Raw genomic sequence first — 17,968 nt, forward strand, 5'->3', positions numbered from 1 at the left:
CCCCGAGTCAGACTCGGGAATACCGTCAGGGGGGTTAAAGAGTCCCGAATCGCAAAAAATGTCTTGGTCATTGAGCAGCCAAATCTTCTGTGGCTGAAGCAGTTAAAGTGATGTAAGTGATAACAGTGAACTGCCTTGCTTTAGCCATTTTTTTTACCTGTGTTTACCTGTTCTAAGTCCATTCTTGCATAGCTATGATAAACTTTTTTCAGTGCTATATTGTACAGAAAGTGACAAAAAATAAATAAATAAAAAAAAAAAAAAAAAAAAGTACCTTCATTGCAGGATCACCAGGCATTCTTTTAAGGCCTAAACCAAACCAGTCTATGAATGCCTCATTAATGTACATTGCTATAAGGTTTCATTCATTCAAATGGGCTGCCAGATCACCACAACAGACGTAAAGTAGGACACGCGCAATTTTTTCCTCACATCGCACACCACTCTCAAAAACGCATTTTAGCCCAGTGCTAATTTTGGTATTTACTATAGCACCCTGTAAAAAAAGCCAAGGCGTTTAAAATGTGTGTAGTTTGCATGTCTGAGCATGCTCAGTTGTGCTGGCATCTAGTTGTACGAAAACTCTGAATTTATCTCTTCTCAGACTTTTAAAAGATATTTCAGTGTAGAAATCATTTTTTCACACAGTTTAAAAGCAGATTATCTTTAAACAATATACCGCATATTTCAATACCATTTAGGCAATTATATCATGCTCTAAACCTTAGTTCCATGTGCACTACTCCAGGTTTTAGCAGAGTCAGTGTGTGGGCGCTATAGTAAATTTTTTACTTTTTTTATTTTTTCACCAGCATTATAGTGAATACCGTCTAAGTGCTTATTTGCAGCAATTAGCGATATATAGATATATAGATATATAGATATATATCTGCTATTGACATCAAATTTTCCCCACATGTCGCTAACAGCCAATCCATACAAAGAGACCAAGACAACCAAGTTCAGAAATTAAGTTGTGTAATAAAATGGAATGACACAGGGAAAAAAGTATTGAACACACTAACTGAAATGTAATTAATACTTGGTACAAAATCCTTTGTTGGTAATGACAGCTTCAAGATTCCTCCTGTATGGAGAAACTAGTCGCATTGCTCAGGTGTGATTTTGGCCCATTCTTCCACACAGTCTTCAAATCTGAAAAGGTTTCCTTGGGCCTCTATGAACTGAGATCTTTAAAAAAGAAAAGAAAAAATGTTTTGAGTTTTAAAGTACTAAACATACAAACAAAACAACAACAATAAGTCATTATTGTGCTACCCACGCAGGGGCGCAAAATAAGTGGCATAAATTGATCTTTCACATAAGCATGGGTAACAGCAAGATAATGCTAGTGCAACTTCTAGGTGAATTCATACATGAAAAACCTGAGGTTAGAAGGATAAGGATAGTGAAAACATATCATGTGTCAGCAATTGAGTGAAAAGCAAAAACAAAAAGACTCTTAATGCTGAAAGACCTATGGGCACCAAAATCACATCCGCATCATATTAAGAGGAGGCAGTGGAAGGATCTGCCAACCATTTGGACCATATTTGGGATATATTTGGTTGGATATCCACAATTAGTATAAGCATCCTTATAATTATCCTTGTATTATTGTTTATTAGTTGTTTTCAAAAGGAAATAGAGGGGGAGGCTTCTTCTTCAAATGTAAGGCGATACCCTATTTCTTTTCTATGCCAGGAAGGCTAACCAAAGCCTTGCCCATCCTGGTAGGGATGAGGTTATCCACCAGGCCCAACAGGCAAACATCTAAAGGGTTTGGTTGGAGGGTTGGTAAATTGCTAGGTGGCAAGAGGGAACCTTTGAACAGCATAATAGTTTGGCAAAAAAAAAAAAAACTGGAAGTAAGATGGATGGTGATGGAACCTGGTAGCTGATGAATTGGTGAGATGATGACATGGTGATGGAGGTGGATGAAAGTTGTGGATTAGGGCAAGATTTACAGCAAGGGAATGGAGAATTAGTAGTAGGAATCAGTGAAGTGATGTAGGATGAGAGAAGGACAGGGAGCGGGAGAAACGTGTGGGGTAGGTAGGTAAAGCAATGGGTGAGTGACAGCTGGCATGAGAAAGAATGAATGGATGACAGGCTGGATGTTTTTTTTTTTATAGCAGTGGTGAATGAGAAGAAGCTGGAGATACATGTGGTGGGAGAGGAAGATGCAGGAAGGCATCAGGCAGTGAGGTGGATGACAGGGAGTAGGGACGCTTTATGAAAAAATGGGCCTGTGTGTAAGATGATACGTTGGACCCCATTGCTTGAAAAAAAAAAAAAGAAAAAAATTTTTTTTGGGTGTTCTTAGTGTTCTACAGTGAAGAGTGGACATAGGTTTCATTGTGCCAGGGGTGTTGCTAGGAAAGCAGAAGACTAGGGCACTGTTGGGCATGCAAAGTAGTGCAGAGTGCTACGTGTGCTGTGGTAAACAGTGGGCGTGGCCAAAATGTTTTAATGATGGAAGGGACTTAAGGGGCATGGTTAAACTGGAGCCCCACCCAAAGTGGGAAAGCTCCACTTGTCTGCCCCTAACCCCCCCCCCCCCCCCCACTGGTAACCTGGTAACCTATAAACTTTAGGTATGTAGCGCTGGCTCCTGACGAGCAGGCTCTATAGTTTTTTGAAAAGTTAATTTACCTGAAAGCACAGTTGGGTTTCAGGACTATGTCTCTAAATTTCTGGTTTCAGTACCAGTCCAGCTGGGTTAGACTGGATTCTCCTTGACCGCGGGTGTCGCTATCACCGCCGGCAAGAGTAGAAACGCAGTCTAGCTGGGTGCATTGAATGCCACTAGTTCTCTCGGGACCAGCCCAGTGGGAGTGTTTTCCTGCTGTGCATTCTGGGGGTGGTATTTAAGGTACCGACGTCACGTGGCGCGAGAGCTTTTTATTTTCTGTTTATTTTCAGTTCTGGTGGTCCTCCTGACCCAGCCCCATGACCCTCCTGGCCTGGGGTGCGGAACCATGCATCCTGATTCTCGGGGCCGGCTGGCCCGAGGCAATGCAACTGCAGGGACAGTCCTGACTGTATTTCGGGGCCTACCAATCCAAGGGTAGTCTGGTGCTGTCTCATCTGAAGGGAGAGGCCCAGCAACTGAGGAACCTCATGGGAGGACTCTTCAGGAGAAGGCCATGCGCAAGGCTGGCTTCTCTGAAGGAGCCTGGAGGCTTAGTTGAAGGACGCAACCTGGATGAACACACTGTGACAGAGCGAGGCTCTGTCCTTATGAAATCGGAGGAAAAAGAGACAGAGTTTGCATATCTCCAGCCCTGTGTCCAGGTCTTGATGATAACGAGCAGGGTGTGTGCCCAGCTGAACACAGGCAATATAATGAAGGGCTGTTGGGAATGGAGTGTAGAGGGATGGTGGAGGATGGTGGAGGATGGTGGAGGATGGTGGAGGATGGTGGAGTGGAGTAGCTTAAAGCTGTGTGCGTCCAAAGAGCCCAAAGCTGTGTGCATTGAAGGGTTGAAGCTGTGTGCGTCCAAGGAGTCCAAAGCTGTGTGTTAAAGGGCTTGAAGCTGTGTGCGTCCAAGGAGCCTAAGACTGTGTGTATCCAAGCAGCTCGTTTGAGGGGCAAGTACCTATAGCAGCACTACTGCTGAAGAGTAGCCAGGTGGGCTAGCATTTTCATTTGGATTGTGTGTATTTAATTTAAGATTGGACGCCTGCGTGGGATTCCTGGATGGACTATTATTTTGTTTTTCCTTTTAATAAACGTGGGCTACCAGGCCCTTAACTATAAACGCCTGCCTGATGTGGACTGAAAAATGCCTCTAACCACTTGAGCTAAACACCCCAATGTCACAAGTGGTGTTCAAATGCGGGCAGAAGACGGTGGAATCCGGGTCCTTGCTCTACAGTAAGTTCAAGTCAGGAACTATTGGCTGTGTGTGGAAGTACAGCCAGGCAAAAGGCATTGCGTGTTGCAGGTGGTGTACCTGTGAATGAAAAGTCTAAAAAAAAAAAATTCTTGCTATGAACTGTGTTTGTGTGCATGAGACAGCACAATTTGTGTGTGCAGCTGAGGAGAGCTTGCACGAAGAGAAAAGTAACTTGCTTTAAAGTGACAGCGTTACATTTTTTTTTTTTTTTTTTTTTGCTGGAAGGCGAAAAAGTCTGGTGGAGAGACTGCAAAGATGAAGCAAGGGTTTGAGCCTGCTGGAGAGTATTGCAGACTGTTTTTTGCTACACCAACCCCAGTTAAAGGGGACGTGCATATTGTTGCCCCTGACAACGCTGGTGCAAGCAGGCCAGCTATCAATGTGCAGAAGCCTAATTTTGAAAGGGGATGCAATTTTGGAAGCCCTGTTAAGGCTCTGAAACAAGAGCGCTGTTTGCGGTGTAGAGAGTGGGGTCATGTTGTCGCCACGTGCCCATTGTCTCTGTCTCCAATACAAAGTGACACGGCCGGACAAAGGTCTGCAAAAATGTTTAGGAAACCTGATTTGAGTCCCAGGAGTGCCCAAAAGGCGGATCAGAAGTTCAATAAGTATGTGGTTGCCCGTAGCAACCGTGGTAATGTGAAGGCTGCAGACGACCACGTGAGAAAAGTATGGCCTGCAGAGGATTGTGGCAAGGTGAAAGCAACAATGCTTCAAGGAGTGCAAAATCGCTGCATTTGGGAGAGTCAAAGTACAGCTGGAAGAGTGCCATCTCCCTTGGCAACAAGAGATGGGGTGTTAACCGGAGGGAGGAGCTACAGTGGAGATGTGGAGCGGCGTCCCACTAAAGATATGTGCAGAAATGTACCATGCCTGGAATGTGGTCAACTGGTGCATGGTATTTTTTCTTGTCCCAGGTTATGGAACATGCCTGGAGATGTAGTTACTGGGCAGAAGTCTTTGTCCGCAAGCCTAGATTTTTGTGCAAACATGTTGTCAGTCACCTCTGGAAACAGTGAGGAAGTACCTGTTGTGCTTGCAGGGGGTGCTAAGGAGTCAGAAGTGGCTGCTGCAGTTTCGTTCCATGGCCACCAGGGAGAGTTGGCCAGTAAAAGCGTGATAAAGGAGAGACAACGTACACAAATGAAGCCAGAGTTACCTGCTACAGATTATGGTAAGACTGTTGCAGTTTGTGGGACTGATTCCAGTGAAGTGGGAGTATATCCGGCTGGAAGATCAGCAGTAGGTGTAAAAATGGACTTGCTGCAGTGTGCTACCCTGAGTAGTGGGGAGACACAGGTTGAAGCTCAACCTGCAGCAAGGTTAGGAACTCAAAAAGACTGGACTCTGTGTGTGCCTGGTGTAATCCACCAGAGTGCTGGAAGTGGTAACCTAGGGGTGACCAATACAGTTTGTATGCCATGTTCCCTAGTGACTGGTGCTACAGAAATGCCCAGGGAAACCTACCAGGAGCCCGCAGTGGTGAGGCACGTGGTTTCCCAGGACAACTGTGGAGCCGCCCTAATGGGCAAAATAATGCGTTTGGAGAGGAAGGGTGGTGTGCTGAGCAGTACACGGGGTGCTGAGTGTACTGACGAAAAACAGCCTGTCAAAGCTTATAACACTGCTATGTCTATGAATGCCGATGATAAATGTACTTATTCTGATTTGTTCAAAAGTAATGAGGAAAGAGGGATGTCTCCCTTGGCAACCAGACGCAGAGCCACAGGGTTGTCCATGGAAGTCTCAGGGGCCCTCCATGCGTTTGAGCCAGAGATTTTCCAGGACAGCATTGAACTTGCTCTGGTGGAACAGACTGGGTCTACACCATGCAGTGATAGTTTGTGTGAGCAGTCTGTTTACCATATGTGTAACCCAGCTGGTAAGGGGTTAAGTCCACTGGCCAAAGCTGAAGGTACACAGCTGAGTGTGCTTGCGCCCCAGAAGCAAGGTGGTGATGGTGTATTGCAGCCTGCCTTGTTTGAAGCAATAGCAAAGAATAAAAGCATGTGGTCAAAATGTGATTTATATAGAACTGACAAAGGTACTGATTGTGCTGCAGAATCCCAGGTGCCTCCTAAAGCAGATGAGGTACTGCTGAGCCCTCATTATGGAAGCACAATGGATTGGGACAGTTGGGCCAAACAATTACTAGCCATGTTAGACAAGGCTATGTTGAGTGACAGGGGTGTGAATACAACAACTGCTATGCCAGACAGGGAGATTGCAGAGCGACCGATGGTGGAGGGTGCGTTGGTCACTGCAAGGGATGTTTCCCTCCTGTCGGAAGGACCAGATCAGGGCGCATGCATGGCAGATGTGGTGCTCACAACCCAGCCGCTAAATGTCAAGTGTCAAGGTGACACGGTAATAAATTTTGACTTGCAGAGGCTTATTGGTGAGTTGGAGGGGATGAATGGGAGACATGCATCTAACAGTGTTCCAGAGGAGCATCAGGTTGTGATGGATACCTCCAGTGAGGTGGAGGCCCCCTTAAATGTCGTGGCCCCTCACGCTGAAGTGAATGAGCCCCTCTATGTCTCTGATAAGGGAAAGGTCCCCAAAAATGTTTTGCATATTGATGTGGAGTGTGTAGAATTTACAGATATGCTAGTAGAACTACTTGAACTGATGAAAGCACATTCCTTGTACACCTGGGTGCCTCTGTTACAGTCAGATGTGGTAATGCTGCATGGTACCAAAGGGTGGAGCCAGGTAATGCAAGCGGTGCTGGGTAACATTAATCACCAGTGAAACTGGGTGGTATGGTGCTTAATAGTCTGGAAAGTGATCTCACCGTTCCCTGTGAGAGTGCTTCCGGATACGGTTCAGTACGGAAGGCGCTCTAGGGGGCTGCTGGAGACATCAGAGGTCTCTCCGCCTGATGCAGTGATAGACATGCCTGCTGGTGCAGTCCGAGGTGCTGCTGAGCAGGGTTCAGTAAATGGTGTGGATACTGCGTCACCCACTAGACCTCGTAAGAAGGAAGGGCCAGATATGGACACGGCAGAAGCAGAGATTCTGTCTATCACCTGCAGAGAGGTACAAGTTTGGGTACCCGGAGACGCTCTCAAATATAGTATGGAGAGGAACAAAAATTGTGACAGGGAAAAGTTTGAGCTGGCAAAGATTGGTACTGGTGAAAATAGGTCATGCGTTGTTCAATGTCAATTGTTAGGACAATTGCCCACAGAGATTTGGACAACAGGTGAAGTGAAGCCTTGTGAAGATACCATAGGGGATAGCTGCTCACCTGTGTGTTGTCCCTCCTTGGGCCTGGCCCTAACAAATCCCGAGCAAGAAAGAACTGATGGTATTGGTAATTGGAGAAATGGTGGTATATTACTGAAGGTTGGTGTAAATAATGGCCTTGATATGAACATAAATAATTACTTGGAAAATGAGCGTGATACACAGATGTTAAGCTCTGGGGAGTTGGTGGTCAAGGGTAAAGGTAAAGGAGTTGGTAAACCCAAGAGACCTGTTGTGATGGGGAAAACCAGTACCAGTGAGGGAAAAGGTAGTTCCTCATCAGGTGTAGTGTCTGAAGCAGGTTCCCTACGGAATCTGGAAACAGAGTTGAAAGGAAGTAGCAGGAAAGGCGGTGGGCCACCAGAAAATAAATGGGAGCTCAGGAACCCCATGGACAGAGGAAGTAGGCTGCGGATACAGAACTGTAGGACCCCGCTGCGATCCAGGGTAAGGCGTGCCTGGAAGCACACCCGGAAAAAAGGTTGGGCCTACGTGGCTGACAGCCAGCACAGAGGTGTCCCAACCATCATGATGGGTGCTGGTGTTCCTCCCTCCGGATCGAAACAAAGGGGGGGGATATGTGACAGAGCGAGGCTCTGTCCTTATGAAATCGGAGGAAAAAGAGACAGAGTTTGCATATCTCCAGCCCTGTGTCCAGGTCTTGATGATAACGAGCAGGGTGTGTGCCCAGCTGCATACAGGCAATATAATGAAGGGCTGTTGGGAATGGAGTGTAGAGGGATGGTGGAGGATGGTGGAGTGGAGTAGCTTGAAGCTGTGTGCGTCCAAAGAGCCCAAAGCTGTGTGCGTTGAAGGGTTGAAGCTGTGTGCGTCCAAGGAGTCCAAAGCTGTGTGTTAAAGGGCTTGAAGCTGTGTGCGTCCAAGGAGCCTAAGACTGTGTGTATCCAAGCAGCTCGTTTGAGGGGCAAGTACCTATAGCAGCACTACTGCTGAAGAGTAGCCAGGTGGGCTAGCATTTTCATTTGGATTGTGTGTATTTAATTTAAGATTGGACCCCTGCGTGGGATTCCTGGATGGACTATTATTTTGTTTTTCCTTTTAATAAACGTGGGCTACCAGGCCCTTAACTATAAACGCCTGCCTGATGTGGACTGAAAAATGCCTCTAACCACTTGAGCTAAACACCCCAATGTCACAACACATATGGCATCACCGGATTGGCTGAGAGAACCTGGTACCGTATGTTAGCTCTTTACATTTATCTATGTCCCTCAGTAATGCTCAAGTGTACATCACAAGTCTGTGGCAGAGACTTTGTCAAGCACCCTATCGGCTGCTAGGCCTAGTGAGAGGAGGTCTATCCGGGGGTAGTTAAATCCAGCTGTGAAACAGTCTTTATTCTCTGGAATTTCTCTAAGGACTTACATTATTTTTGCAGTCCAAGTACCTGAACTCATTCCTAACCCTTTACCCTTTATTTAAAGACTCTTTTTTTCTGTTATAAATAACCCAAAAGAAGATTCAGTGTTAGGTTCCACATTCTTTGGGCCATCTACCATGGGAACCCCTAGACAGAAGTAAACTAGAAGGTAACGGTAAGCCCAATAAAACCAGCAGCTCCTTCAGGAGTTAGTGCTACGGGTACAATAGTTTTGGCACCGTTCCACAGCCGTATGCAATTTTAAAACGTAACATATTTGGTATCTATTTGGTGTAACATAATATTTTATATTATACTAAAAAATTTGGTATTATATCGTGTTTTTTGTACTAACATTTATTAAAGTGTGTTTTTTCCCAACAAATGGCCTGGTAGGCAAACAGTTAAATTTCTTCGAAGGCCTCAATCACATGGGGCGTACTAAAGTGTACACCTGTGTGAAGGCCATGTTTACATGCACATGAATGTACTGTACAGGTATTCTATGGATCCCCATGCAGGCAGTCCCATTCATATCAATTGGAATGCAGCAATTGCATGGACACAGCCGCTGCTCCCAATGTGACGTCTGCGTGGGTGCAGGTGCACAGCCCTGAATGCAGACAGTATGAGTAAAAGGACATGCACCTACAGGGATGTCAGATTTGGAGCAGCGGCTGTGTCCGTGTTATCGCTGAGTCCCAATTTACACGAATGGGACTGCCTGCACAGGGGATGCACAGAAGACCAGTGCATCCTCGTGCTGATAAATACGGCCTCCCATGAGTGTACACTGTAGTATGTTCCTGTGTGAATGAGGCTTTACTATGTTTTTTTTTTTTGTTATTTTATTTTGTTTCAATGTCAAGTTTCTACTGATTTCATGTTTTTTACAAAGTTTTTTTATATTTTTTTTTGGGGGGGGGGGGGGGGGGGGGCATGGTGTAACATTAGAGGTCTAAACAGACCCCTGATGTCTCTTTTTGAGATAGAGAAATGGGCTGAGGACAGAGTCCCCATTCCCATTCTCTGCAGCCTCAGCTACACTGCATATGAATCTCTACACAGAGACTCCTATTCATTCACAAACTGAAGCAGAGTAAACACAGTTCAGTGATGAATAAACACAGGAGGGATGGATACCAATCACTCACTGTGTTTACGCGGGAAGGGGCTGGTAAACATGATATGTCTCCAACCTGAACATCGGCAGTCAGGGCCAGGACAGGGGGTGGGCGTGAGGGACGGCTGCCCTGGGTGCAGTGGTTTACTGTAGAGATGGGGACATCTTCATTCTGTTGTTACAAGGCTGACAGTAGTAGTGACAGTGGCATTGATTTTGACAAGCGAGCGACTTCTGGTCATAGGATCCCCTAAGAGTGCACATCATGGGAGGATGCAGTCTGGCATCTTTGCCCTGGGCGCTGGATGACCTTGTCCTGGCACTGGCGGCAGCCCCACCGATCTCCACCCCAGCAGCAGCTACAGACTAGTGGGAGGGGAAGGAAGGGAAGCCAGCTGCAGAGAGGTGGGTCGGAGCCCAGTACAGGAGGTGTGGGAGCGCCATGGAGCTAAATGATCTTTTGGCAGATTTGGATTTCCTGCCTGAAGCTCCCCTGCAGTAGCTGAACTTGGCCAGAGGGAAGCTGATCAGGGAGGGAGTCAGTACGGGGATCAGAGCAGTCAGGGGAATCGGGATCTGTTTTTAGAGTTAAATCCCCAGTAGCCAGTCGCCCCCCCCCCCAACTCCTCTGCCAACCTCCCTATTCATTTCCTCTGCCCCTTTCAGGACGCCAGACACATGAATTACTATAGTGGGAATAGGCAGGGGGTGTGTATATTAAAGCACGTGATTAGAGCCAGAGGCTCTAATAGGCTTCAGAATAGGGTGGGATCAGGGCGCAAAGCACTGCGTCCCGATCCCACCCTGTTGTGTGACGGCAGCGAATTAATTTTTGCTATTTTCACATTAACGTTCCTTCCCACCAATCAGGAGGCAGGTCTGTGAGACCTGTTTCCCGAATGGTCAAAGTGGCAGGCTATCCCATTGGCTGCCCAGTGTTTTGGATATTAGAGAAGAGACATGGGAGGAGCGGACACAGGAGCCACTGCCTTCACCCAATAGGAGGAGGAGGAGAGGAGACCACAGCCCCAGATCAGGTTGATGCCTTACTACTGGCTGCCTGATGGGCGGGGGGGGGGGGGCTTTCTCTGTCCTGTGCCATGGACCGCACGTGGGGGGGGGGGTATTGGCAGCTGCCACTGGTTGATTAATTATGGGCACACAGGCTATATATGGTGGGCACACTGAGGCTGCATATGGTGGGCACACTGAGGCTGCATATGGTGGGCACACTGAGGCTGCAATTGATGGGGTTTTTTCAGAATTTTTCAGTTTGTTTGCCCCCCAAAAATTTTGCTCACCAGCCGCCACTGCCAGTAGCGCTCCAAGCCGGCAGTAAAGGAGAAGAGCTGGCTCTCAGGACATCACTGCTGGGGGAAGGGGGTAGCATAGGCCATCCATGGGTGGTACAGACCGGAAGTAACAGTTTACATGGACACCCGTGCAGTCAACTGCAAGGAGCCGACAAGTAAATCGTGAACATGGCTCTGTCTCCCCCAGCCTCCACTCCTGCCTTCCACCCAGCTGTAGTATGCTGTCTCCTGATCTCCTCTGCTGTATACACTAGGGTTGCCACCTGTTTTTTACATCCTCTGTCTGGGTTTCTGACTGCCTGACACCAGGGCACCCTTAAAAAATTCTTCCAACAACCCCATAAAAGATTAATCAGAATCTAGCATCCATAACATGTATCAGAAGTTCACCCATCTTTACATATATGTAATTATCTGGATGCAAACAGACCTAGTTACAAGGGACTTGTTTCTCTCTGTGGAGGGATATAGAACCTCCTGGCCACATTTTTCGATGCTTTGCTTATAGTTCCGGCTACTGGTGCACTCTCAGGACTGCTGACTCTGACAGACCGATCTATTGGAGGGGAGCTGTGAGTGTGTGGGTGGGAAGAGGAAGGAGCTGCGCAGAGTTCGAGTGAACAGAAGGACAGAGAGGGCAGGAGAGAAGCTGGCTGCCCATTACCACACAATACATACACACACACACACACACACACCTACCTCATAGTATATTGTGGTTGAGTCATGTGTATTTATGCATGTTTGTGTGTATCTGAGCGCATGTATATATCTCAGTGTGTAAATATATGTGTGTATGCATGTATTTAATGGAGCATATATACAGTATATATCTGAGCATGGGCGTCCGCAGAACTTTTTTCAGGGGGGGGCATCATTTTAGGGTCACCCATGCACCGCCCCTTTTCGGCAATGTCATTATCACATTATCATGGTCAGAGACTGCAGACGTAGTACAGTCCCTAGGATAAGTAATGGATAATGACCAACAGGCCCTCTTACCAGACCCAGCGAAACTACAGCAGTGATCCCTCCGGCTGGATGATCGATCACTCTGGGTTCCCCGGGGGTGACTCGGGTCAGTAGTGTAGCATGTCTGTACCCTGGTCTCTCTGGCTTCCGTCCGGCACACTCCTCATTCTTTGTCCTGTAGCACTCTTTCCCTTTTTTCCAGGCTGCAGTCTCTCAATCTCTCGCTTGATCGAGCTGTAGCCTCCTTCCTGTGGAAAATGGGGCTGCCAATCTTTGGGACTACATGTCCCATGATGTTCTCTTCTCCTAGTATCCTTTGATTGGCCCTCAGTTATGGCCAATAGGGAAGGAACGGAGCGGGCAGAAAGACCCGATAGCGACATAACTGTGCTGAATTTAGGATCTGATCCTCAATTCCAAAGGGGGGGGCACTTGACCCCCCTTGCCCCTACCTGCGGACGCCCATGTATCTGAGTGTGTATATATGGGTGTATGAATGAATCTTAGTATATATTAGGCATGAGCTCGATGTTTGGGCGAACACCCGATGTTCGTGTTCGACCCGTTCGCAGAACATCGAACATTATGGGGCATTTGTGGGAAATTGGAGCACCATGAAAAGCCCCATAATGCACTGCTATATCGCAGTGCATTGCTGTATGATGATTGGCCAAAGCATGCACCTGACCTGCATGCTTTGGTCAATCACAGTGCTGCAGAGAGAGCCATAATTGGCCAAAGGCAGGGAGCCTTTGGCCAACCATGGCTCAGTGGGACTAAGTCCACGACCCACACTATATAAGGCTGCTCACACGGCAGCCATGTGTAGTGTTGACGTGGACAGAGAGATAGCTTGAATTAGATGAAGCAGGCAGGTTATTCAGTTAGTGGCAGTGTATCTGATATATATGTAGCACTAACCCCCGAAGGAGCTGCTGGTTAGATTGGGCTTACCGTTACCTTCTTTTCTCCTCACTTCACGTCTAGGGGTGTCCCATGGTAGATGGCCCAGTAACTCGAGAGACTGACAGATCCACTTGAATGGATTTTATTTGCAAAAACAGACAATGAACAGTCTCTTAAATTCCGATCAGAGGGTTGGAAAGGAAGTTTAGGTACTCTTAGTGTCAAAGTCAAATATTGAAGAACTTGCTTACTTTGACTGCATCCAGAGAATAGCCATTCGCAACTGGATGTTCACTCAAGTTGGACTCTCTCACAAGGCCTGCAGCCAACAAGGTGCGTAACAAGTCTCTGCAACAGACGTTGTTGCAGAACATACAAGATATGTTTCTGCCACAGACGTTGCTGTAGAACACATAGGAAAACTAAACTTGAACACTCGTGGGATACCTGGATCTTTCAGCCAGCTTGGTGATATCCACGAGACCGGATTCTCTTGGGTACTTCAGCCCCTCCAGGCTCTTACTAAGAAACCAACCCATACATGGTCTTCTGAAGAGTCCTCCCCTGGAATGCTTGACAGCACCCAACCACCTCAGAATCCTCCTTTAGTTTCCTTGCCTCGGCCAGCCAGCCCCGAGACAACAAGATCGGGTGGATCCGCACCCCAGGCCATAGCCTTCATGGGGGCTGGTCAGGAGGACCAGGACCATGAAGTCAGTACATCCTTCTGGACAGAAACGCAGAACCATGTGACATCCACATCTTAAAAAACCTCTCCCAGAAAGCACAGCAAGAGCACCACTCCCACTGGGCAGGCTCCGAGAGAGAGTAACTTAAGCACCCAACCAGACCATAGTTCCATACCTGCCAGAAGAGACAGTGCCCCCTGTGGTCAAGCGCAACATCTCATAGTCCAGTCAGACTGATGCTGAAGTCCAAATTTAGACAATTGTACCCAAACCAAACTGCAGTTTAGGTATAACCTTAACTTTGAAAAACACATAGCGCGTGCTCTTCAGGAGCCGGCGCCACACACACATATATAAGTTTGGACACACCTTCTCATTCAAAGAGTTTTCTTTATTTTCATGACTATGAAAATTGTAGATTCACACTGAAGGCATCAAAACTATGAACACATGTGGAACTATATACTGAACAAAAAAGTGTGAAACAACTGAAAATATGTCTTATATATTTCAGGTTCTTCAAAGTAGCCACCTTTTGCTTTGATTACTGCTCCGCACACCCTTTTCATTCTGTTGATGAGCTTCAAGAGGTAGTCACCTGAAATGGCTTTCCAACAGTCTTGAAGGAGTTTCCAGAGATGCTTAGCGCTTGTTGGCCCTTTTGCCTTCACTTTGCGGTCAAGCTCACCCCAAACCATCTCAATTGGGTTCAGGTCCAGTGACTGTGGAGGCCAGGTCATCTGGCGCAGTACCCCATCACTCTCCTTGGTCAAATAGCCCTTACACAGCCTGGAGGTGTATTTGGGGTCATTGTCCTGTTGAAAAATAAATGATGGTCCAACTAAACGCAAACCGGATGGAATAACAAGATGCTGTGGTATCCATGCTGGTTCAGTATGCCTTCAATTTTGAATAAATCCCCAACAGTATCACCAGCAAAGCACCCCCACACCATCACACTTCCTCCTCCATGCTTCACGGTGGGAACCAGGCATGTAGAGTCCATCCGTTCCCCTCTTCTGCGTCGCAAAGACATGGAGGTTGGAACCAAAATCTCAAACTTGGACTCAGAACAAAGCACAGATTTCCACTGGTCTAATGTCCATTCCTTGTGTTCTTTAGCCCAAACAAGTCTCTTCTGCTTGTTGCCTGTCCTCAGCAGTGGTTTCCTAGCAGCTATTTTACCATGAAGGCCTGATTCACACAGTCTCCTCTTAACAGTTGTTCTAGAGATTTGTCTGCTGCTAGAACTCTGTGTGGCATTGACCTGTTCTCTAATCTGAGCTGCTGTTAACCTGCAATTTCTGAGGCTGGTGACTCGGATGAACCTATCGTTCGCAGCAGAAGTGACTCTTGGTCTTCCTTTCCTGGGGCGGTCCTCATGTGAGCCAGTTTCTTTGTAGTGCTTGATGGTTTTTGCGACTGCACTTGGGGACACTTTCAAAGTATTCCCAATTGTTCGGACTGACTGACCTTCATTTCTTAAAGTAATGATGGCCATTCGTTTTTCTTTACTTAGAATTTGTATTATGGTAAGAAAAAAGCAGCTAACAGTCTCTTCAGTAGGACTATCAGCTGTGTACTGTATCCACCTCCTGCACAACACAACTGATGGTCCTAACCCCATTTATAAGGCTTGAAATCCCACTTAATAAACCTGACAGGGCACACCTGTGAAGTGAAAACCATTTCAGATGACTACCTCTTGAAGCTCATCAACAGAATGCCAAGAGTGTGTGAAGCAGTACTCAAAGCAAAAGGTGGCTACTTTGAAGACCCTAGAATATAAGACATATTTTCAGTTGTTTCACACTTTTTTGTTCAGTATATAATTCCACATGTGTTAATTCATAGTTTTGATGCCTTCAGTGTGAATCTACAATTTTCATAGTCATGAAAATAAAGAAAACTCTTTGAATGAGAAGGTGTGTCCAAACTTTTGGTCTATACTGTATATATCCATCCATTTTCCCTTCCCGGTGTCATGTTAGTGTTACAAGGTCTCAGGTGTGAATGGTGAGCAGGTGTGTTAGATTTGGTGTTATCACTCTCTCATACTGATTACTGGAAGCTCAACATGGCATCTCATGGCAAAGAACTCTCTGAGCCAGGGGCGGACTGACCATTTGGCCACTCAGGTACTGCCCGAGGGCCCCGGCCCCCATCAGGGTTGCCAGCCTCAGTAAAACCAGGGACAGTATGTAAAAATCTGTGTTTTTTTTTTTAAATCTGTCTCTGAAATGTCCCTTACCGACATCCTTTTGGTCTAACAATTCGGAGAGTATAGCTGCCCCACTTCTCCAGTACCTTCTCAGCCAATAGAAACATGTCTATATATACACTATGTGTACATGTATGTGTATACTGTGTGATTGTATATGGTGTGTGTGTATACAGTGTGGCCCCATAATCGCTGATTTCCTGGGGGGCACATAATGCCCTATTGCTCGGGGGCCCCATGAGTTGTCAGTCCACCCCTGCTCTGAGCATCTGAAAAAAAAAAAAAACTGTTGCTCTAAATAAAGATGGCCTAGGTTATAAGAAGATTGCCAAGACCCTGAAACTGAGCTGTAAAACAGTAGCCAAGACCATACAGCGGTTTAACAGGACAGGTTCCACTCAGAACAGGCCTCATCATGGTCGACCAAAGAAGTTGGGTGCATGTGCTAAGCATCATATCCAGAGGGTTTCTTTGGGAAATAGATGTATAAGTGCTGCCTGCATTGCTGCAGAGGTTGAAGGGGTGGGGGGGGGGGGGGTCAGCCTGTCAGTGCTCAGACAATACGCTGCACACTTCATCAAATTGGTCTGCATGGCTGTCGTCCCAGAAGGAAGCCTCTTCTAAAGATAATGCACAAGAAAGCCCACAAACAGTTTGCTGAAGACAAACAAAGGACATGGATTACTGGAACCATGTCCTGTGGTCTCATGAGACCAAGATAAACTTATTTGGTTCATATGGTGTCAGGGGCGTAACTATAGGGGGTGCAGCAGTTGCGACCGCAACCGGGCCCTGTGATGCAGGGGGCCCATTCAGCCCCCTCTACATATGGCCGGCAGCAGCATAGGCAGCTAGGGTTACCAGTGCACCATGCACACGGGTGGCTGGAGATGGAGGGTGACTAGCGGAGCTCCATGCTCGACTATCGCACTGGCTGCTCTTTAGTTGTGCATTCCCTGCATGACCTGTGTCCTCAGCCGGCTCCTCAGAGTACCCCTCTCCTGCTCCATGTATTGCTGCTCAGTCCGATGTCTGTTCTCCCCAGCCAGAGTCCCCCCCCCCCCCCCCGGAGTCCGGCCCACACTGCACTGCATACTTCTCCCGGGTAAACAAACTTTAAGCACACAGATGCAGTTCAGCCCTATGAGAGTCGGCTCCCTGGAGGACACTGCAGGCTTGTCTGCCAGCCCCCCCCCCTCCTCCCCCATCATACACAGATGATGAAAGGTCTTTCTGGGAGATATGCTGATCGCCCGTCCAGCACACTGGATGGAGCCCAGGCCAACATGGATGAGTGTGCGGCCTACAGCTTGGTCATGGTGAGTGAGAGGACCCCATCCTCCACACACCATTACATACTCCCTCCATCTCCCCCTGGGCACAGGGACCCCCACTTCCCCTGGGGACAGGCACCCCTTCTCACCTGGGGGCAGTAACTTCATCTGACCTGGAGAAAAGGACCTCATCTCTTCTGGGGACAGGGACCCCATCCTGCCTAGGGACAGTCCCCCAATGGGGCACCTAAAAATAAAAAACTACTGATACCAGTGGTGGAACTACAGGGTTCACAAAGGTCATACCTGTGACCACGCCCTAGAGTTCCACCGCCAGACTCGGAGGGAAGGGCCCTGGCTGGGGTTCAGGGGGGCCCTTCATGGTTTCTTGCATCGGGGCCCTGAAGGTTCTAGTTACGCCACTGGATGGTGTCAAGTGTGTGTGGCGGCAATCAGGTGAGCAGCACAAAGACAAATGTGTCTTGCCTACAGTCAACCATGGTATAGGGAGTCTCATCGTCTGGGGCTGCATGAATGCTGCCAGGACTGGGGAGCTACAGTTTGAGGGAACTATGAATGCCAACATGTATTATGACATACTGAAGCAGATCACAATGCCCTCTCCTCGGAGACTGGGCCACAGGGCAGTATTTCAACATGATTACAACCCCAAATACACCTCCAATATGACCACTGCCTTGCTAAAGAAGCTGAGGGTAAAAGTGATGGACTGTCCAAGCATGTCTTCAGACCTGAATCCTATTGAGCTTCTGTGGGGCATCCTCAAAGGGAAGGTGGAGGAGCGCAAGGTCTCTAACATCCACCAGCTCCATGATGTCATCATGGAGCACTGGAAGAGGACTTCAGTGGCAACCTGTGAACTCCATTCCCAAGAAGGTGAAGGCAGTGCTGGAAAATAATGGTGGCCACACAAA

General features: G+C 47.4%; 1 long non-coding RNA gene across 2 annotated transcripts in view; it reads right to left on the reverse strand.

Annotated features, from left to right (window-relative positions):
- Positions 1 to 961: 961 nt before the first annotated feature.
- The window catches only part of LOC143976069 (uncharacterized), a 19,948-nt gene continuing 2,941 nt past the window's right edge, over positions 962 to 17,968 (reverse strand). For both annotated transcript variants that reach the window (XR_013272488.1, XR_013272487.1), the window contains one exon: positions 962 to 1,191. This is a non-coding gene — a long non-coding RNA (uncharacterized LOC143976069). The remainder of the gene's footprint in view (positions 1,192 to 17,968) is intronic.

Source organism: Lithobates pipiens, unplaced genomic scaffold (genome assembly GCF_037356315.1).
Source record: "Lithobates pipiens isolate NorthernLeopardFrog02 unplaced genomic scaffold, aLitPip1_a1.2 Scaffold_13, whole genome shotgun sequence".
NCBI lineage: Eukaryota > Metazoa > Chordata > Amphibia > Anura > Ranidae > Lithobates > Lithobates pipiens.